This window comes from Pseudopodoces humilis, chromosome 11 (genome assembly GCF_049639895.1).
Source record: "Pseudopodoces humilis isolate 2021_Gansu_Grassland_sample_001 chromosome 11, ASM4963989v1, whole genome shotgun sequence".
In the NCBI taxonomy this organism is placed as follows: domain Eukaryota; kingdom Metazoa; phylum Chordata; class Aves; order Passeriformes; family Paridae; genus Pseudopodoces; species Pseudopodoces humilis.
The window spans coordinates 12,999,227-13,005,208 of record NC_142210.1 but is presented as its reverse complement, the minus strand read 5'-3'; positions in this window follow the sequence as shown (position 1 = coordinate 13,005,208).

Below are 5,982 nucleotides of genomic sequence, written 5' to 3'. Positions count from 1 at the left end.
TTCAAAGGCTCCCTCTCTTTATTTTTCAAATATATAAGGTGAAGGCTCATATACTGTAGTGGTGAGGTTCATACCTGTTACACACACACATCATTCAGAGGCTTATTTCGAGTCTTGAGCCTTTCATGTATTGCAAGACTTTGTGGAGTACCACTTGTGTCCTGCATCTCGTGACAGAGATGCCTAACCCCTGGATTCTGTGTATTCACAGCTCTTAAACCTGCATTTGTAGTGGCCTCTTGCAGATTACAAAGGATTATTATGGATTATTCCTAAGGGATCAGGAAAGGAAACTGAGCTCTGAAGAGGGGAGGGTTGGGGCAGTGATTCAGCAGGGTAGCACACAACAGGTCACTGACAGATCCCAAATAAATTCCAGGGAGAGACTGGCAGGTTTCCAGACCTTTCTGATTTTCTCCAGAATCCCAGCAGTGGTAGCTACATCTTGAGTGCAGGGCATAATGCTTTGTTTTCCAATACAAGGACTCTTCTCTATGATAAAACGTGAGTATGAACTACCCAGCCAGGCACAAGGACTGAATTGCAAAGTAGAGCAAAGCACCTGGATAACACTGGCTGTTGCAGATGACACAGCAGAGAGAGAAAAGCTTTTACAAGGGAAATTCTTGTAGTCTAAAATTTAGCTCTTAAGATGCTAAGTAGCATTAAAAAATCATGTAATTCCACCTGGGATGCTAGCTCTCAATTTTACTGCTGGGTTTTAATACAAACATCAGTGGAGTTAGATATGGAGGAAACTGAGTGCACAGCCAGGTTATCTCAGTTTAGCTCAGAGATCCCGGGACTAAACACAGCAGGTGTTCAACAGCACTGTGTTCATTCCCAGCCAGAAGGACAAAGCTGAGCAGGGATAACTGCACCTGCATTTACTTGGCATTTCTTCTGGAGGCTCCTGAACTCTCCCATGAGGTGGCCCCAGGGAGCTCTGGAGCTGTGCCACCGTGCCAGGGCTAGAGGAGATGTGACAGTCCTGCTGCCCTGCAGTGCAAGTCACAGGGAGCTGTGTGGTTTCATATGATGAGGACACAATGTCTGGGGTGCTTCTGTGCATCCACAACTGTTCCAACATTTCTGTGCAAGTTTTCCTGACTCTGGGAGAGTTTGGCAGCAGATTTGTGGTCAGGAGGGCAGCAAGCTGGCTAGTTCTGCTGGGATCTTGGCAATCCCCTGATTTCAGGGTTTGCCCTGAGAAGCGCATTAAAAGATAATCCCCTCTGGGTTGGCATGACTGTCCTTTTGACTCGGAGCACTTGAGGTCTGCCTGCATGGTGCCACTGCAGCTCCTGGAATAGCTTCAGCCCAAGTTTATTTGAAAACTGAAAAGAGCAAAAGAGGACTTGGCCAGGCACCCGGTCCTCTACTCTCAAGGCTGTCTCAGTGGCAGCTTCTGCTCCCTCAGGAGGAGCTGGGGAGCCTGGAGGGGTCAGTTTGTAGGGGTGCACACACCTGAGCTCCAGTCTGGTCCCAGCTAGCTGGACGAAGGGCTCTCTCTTCCCAAATTTCTTGCAAGGCGAAGACCCTTGACGATGATGCAACAGATCTCACTGTGCAGTATCCCTTAGGCAACCTGGAGTTAAAAATAACTTTCTCTTGGGTGGTGGGAAGTAGCAGAGATGGAGTAATTTTAACTGCAGCCGTTACATCTTGTTCTGAACCTTAATGTGGAAATCATGAAGTCCTACCCACTTCAGAAGTCCTACCCACTTTTTGCTCCTGGTGATGAAGGTAGTGAGTACCAGCATTTAGTGACTCCTTACTGCCACCTTATCAGGACGAAGTGCAGGGATTTCCCAGTTAAACAGGAGATGATTTCACAGCCAGGAATTCACACACCTTCAGGAGATCTGCTCCCAGGCCCATGTCTCAGCTCCCACATCCTTGCAGAGGTCTGGCCCAGGCTCCCTCTTGAGTCTCAGCCTGTGGGTCTGGCTGAAACTTACCCTGGAGCGGCAGTTTGGAAACAGGACTGCTTTGGAAACAGAAAAGAGGAAAGCACCACTCATGTTCAGGCATAGTTAAACAGCAGAGCACAGGATGTCTTCCCCAATTTAATTAAATATAACAATTATATGGGACCTCAACTAAACATAAAAGTGGCTCAGTTGCTGAGCTACACAGTCAAATCCCTGTCTGTTCTGATATTGGGCTGAAGCCAAGGGGGCCTTGCTTCAAGGTGCATGTGCAGCTGCTGGCACTTTGAGGCAGGAAACAGGAGATGCCAAGGCCAGGAGCAGCCTGTGCAGCTGTCACATGGATGGCCACCCCTCGCTTATCATCAGCCATCACCTGAGCAGCACGACCCTCTCTGGTGGTGGGTGGAAGGGGTGCTGTGAGGATGGCCCAATGCTGGCTGTCAGATGGGGCAGCACATCTCCACTCTGTCAGCTGTAGGGATGGACTGCCTGGAGCAGGCTCAGCACTGCCCCTGCCAGCAGTGAGGATGCTGATGGCAAACACAGGGATGCCAGCTTGGCCTGTGTTTCTGGGGACCTCCACCCCCACCATGCAGAGAGGGACATGCAGTGGCACAGATGCCATCCTGCAGCTCTCCTGCAACCAGTGAAGGACAGTGGACGTGGTTGCCTACCATTTTCTACCTTCCAAAGGTAGGTAGGACCTCAGGGCTGCTTGAAAACCACAAATCAGGCTGTTCTTCCATAGGCAGCAGGCAGCTCCCTGCAGTCTGTGGGGAGCATAGGGGTGATGAGTCTGGCTAAGGTGTAGGTTGTTATCTTAAAATAATTTTTGCTAAAACAGTGTTTTTGTTTGTGGTTATTTGAAGACGCCTTTTTTGTCAGCATCTGTCCCAGATTACATATGAGTATTTCTGACTTTCTGGGGCTCTGCCACCATGATGAACTGGAAGAGGGAGTACACCTGGCTACAGCCTCCTCCAGTCTTACTCTCCCTCCCTTCCCTAGCACAAGGTTGTGCAATTATTTGTGTAATGTGGGACACCTTCAGCAGAAGAGCTTGGGAGACCTGTGTCACCACCCACACAAGTGCTGGGGAAACAGAGCTCTCCCAAAGCAGGGGTGCCCTGGTTTCTCAGCCAAGCAGCAAGCAGGTCAGCCCACCCACAGACCAGTTGGGATCTGTGGTGCTAAGGAGCTGTGCCCTGGGAATTGCAGCCTCCCTGCAGCCACCCCAGACAAGTGCAGGCCCCACCAGGAACTTTGGCCATCCTCCCTTTGCTTGTCTGACAGGCTCCAATGTGCTGGTCCCTGGGGTGGTTGTTCCCCTCACTGCTTACTTCTCCATCAGCAAATGGGGCACTGAAGAGAGGGCTTGTCTTTCCCAGCAATCTAGTCCCATGAGTTTAGTCTTTTATGTCCAAGGAGGACATAGAAAGCTAAAATCCCCCTCCTGATCTTGTGTGGGCGTTCATCCTTGAGCTTTATTTTCCAGCCAGAGTTGCAAGTTGGGAAGCAACCGCAGCCTTCTCGCCTCCTCTCCAAATACCCACACACCAAAACCCCCAGAAAGCTCCTTGCTGGTGCTGGGGGTGAAAGTGTAAATGTTCCCATCCTTGTTTCTTCCCCTGCTGTGAATGTCAGAGCAGTAGCCTAAAAATGCAGTAATATCCACAGCGATCACTGGTGGTGGTATTTCTGACTTTGCCTGGAGCAGGATGAACCATAAATCTTGTGAGATAACATATTGCCACAGAGACTTCCAGCCAGTTTTTCCAGCCATAGGAGTCTTAATGCTGCCCGCCCACCCAGAGCTGGGCATTACTAGCACAGAAAGCAGCAGCTTTCTGTCATATCCATGAAAACAGAGTGAGTATTTGGTGCTTCCCCTATCTGAGATCTTGGAGGTATTGTGGGAAACTTTACCGAGATCCAATCTACCACACAGTGAAACTGGGGTATTTGTTGTCATGAGACTGAAAGTGTGACTGGTCTGAAGGAGAGACCAGAAAAATTATATATTGGTTATGCAAAACTTTGGGTTATTCTTGATGTCTCACCACTGAATCTGCACTGAGTTTAAAACCAAAGATCTTATTCTTTTATGGGTAATCTGGACCTTGCCAGTGCCAGCTGCAGTTTCCCACCCTGAGCATTGCTCAGGATCCCACTTCAGCCTTATCTACAGCTGTGCATTCCATCTGGAGTGGGGATGGAGGATGCTGGTCTTCAGCTCCACTGGGCTGGATTCATCCCTGTGATGCCTGCCTGATGCTTGTCTCCAATGCACAGGGCCCATGATCCTGCTCAGGGCAAGAGCAGCACTCTGGGACAAGGGGTGGTCTGCTCTGATGGGGATGCTCCTGGCACACTGTCACTGCTCACACTCAGCCTGCTGTGCTTGGCCATGGTCCCAGCGGTGCCAGCAGGTCAGCACCTCCCTCTTTGTCCTGCCTCTGCTTCTTGACCCTCCTGCTGCTCTTCCCGTGGAGAGGTCCCTGCTGTTCACCTGTAGCCTGTGGATGTGGCTGCAGTGGATGTGCCTTTGGCCAGGTGCTGGCACACAGCAGAGGGTGCTGGATCGGCAGCAGAGGGAGATGCTTTCCCCTGGCTGGCAGTGCTTTCCCTGAAGATCCTCTGGATGCCACCCTGCTCCTTGCCTCTCCAAGCCTGCTCTGTGGGGATCAGCTGTGCTTGGCAGAAACCTTTGCAGATGAGGGAATCACCTTCCACCTCATGGAGACAAGGATTTGCATTCCCTTTGCTGATGTTTTGGGGCAGCCCTACCTCTCTGTGTTGTTATCAGGAGTTTCCTGTAGCACTGAGTCCCTCAGCAAAGAGCTGACTTGTTTGGAGCAGCACTTCCCACAAGGAACACCACTAGCCTGCCTGGAAACCTGGCTTCTCCACAGGAGAGAGGGGGCAAAACCCCAGCACAACCCAGCCCAGCCCTGCTTGGATTGATACTTACCTGGACAGCATTCCTAGGGATGCAACCCTTCCTCCTCATCCTTCGAGTCCTGAGCTCTTTCCACGTTTCTCAGCTCCTGGGTGATCCCTTGGGCTAATTCTCAGCCAGATCAATGCACTTCCAGTGTTGTAGGCACTACTGAGTGAGTGGCTTGGCAGGGTGAGCTGGGGTGGAAGGGAAGCAAGAGGCTCCTGGGCTTTTGAGAGGCTGGTAGATTTTATTTTCTGCTGTTATTTCTAAAAGCAGGTTTCCTGTGCAGGCTTGGTGCTGTCAGGAGGCATGGGTGGGTGTTCTGTGGGGCAGCAGGGGATGCTGCAGGATGAGATGGACACACAGGATGTGGCAGGGGTGCCAGTGGGGGACGGTGTGGCCTCTTGAGGGGATTACAGGGATCCTGCCATAGGATGGGTGTGTGTCCTGCTCTGGCTGCCACTGGAGAGCCAGGTGGGTGGTTGGGAGGACAGGCTGTCCCCAGGATGCTGGCCCTGAATTGAACACCCTGGAGTCCTTCCAACCACCTGCCATTGGTGCTGTGGCCCAGCTGGGTGTCCTGAGTGCTGGGTGGAGATGAACAATTGTCCTCAGGCCCTGCAAAGTTCCCTTTCAGCCCTGGCAGATGAGAACAAGGGGCGACACATCTCCCAGAGACAATTCAGTGCTGGCACAAAGCACAGACAGAGCCGAGCCATGCACCAGTGCTGCTGGCCAGGCACGGGCTGGTACCACACCACGGGGCTGAGCCCCAGCCACTCTGAAAAGCCCTTTGTAGCCCTGGCTGCTGCACCCAGACCCTGTGCCACCATCCTCTCTCCTGGCCTCTCACTCGGGCTGTGTCCTACACACAGATGCCTTTGTGACTTTCTAACCCACTGCAGTTGTGCTCTGGTTTACACCACAGTAGAAATCCAGGTTGAAATCCATCAGAAATATCTCTAAGAGGAGATTGAAGCAGGAGCAACATGAATTTTTGGGGTTTTCCTCTAGATGTGGCATTCTCAAGCCACTCTCAAGCTGTGCTGAGCAGAAGGGCTCATGTGCCAGTGTCTGGGCTCTGATGCCCTCCTAGGACATGCATCC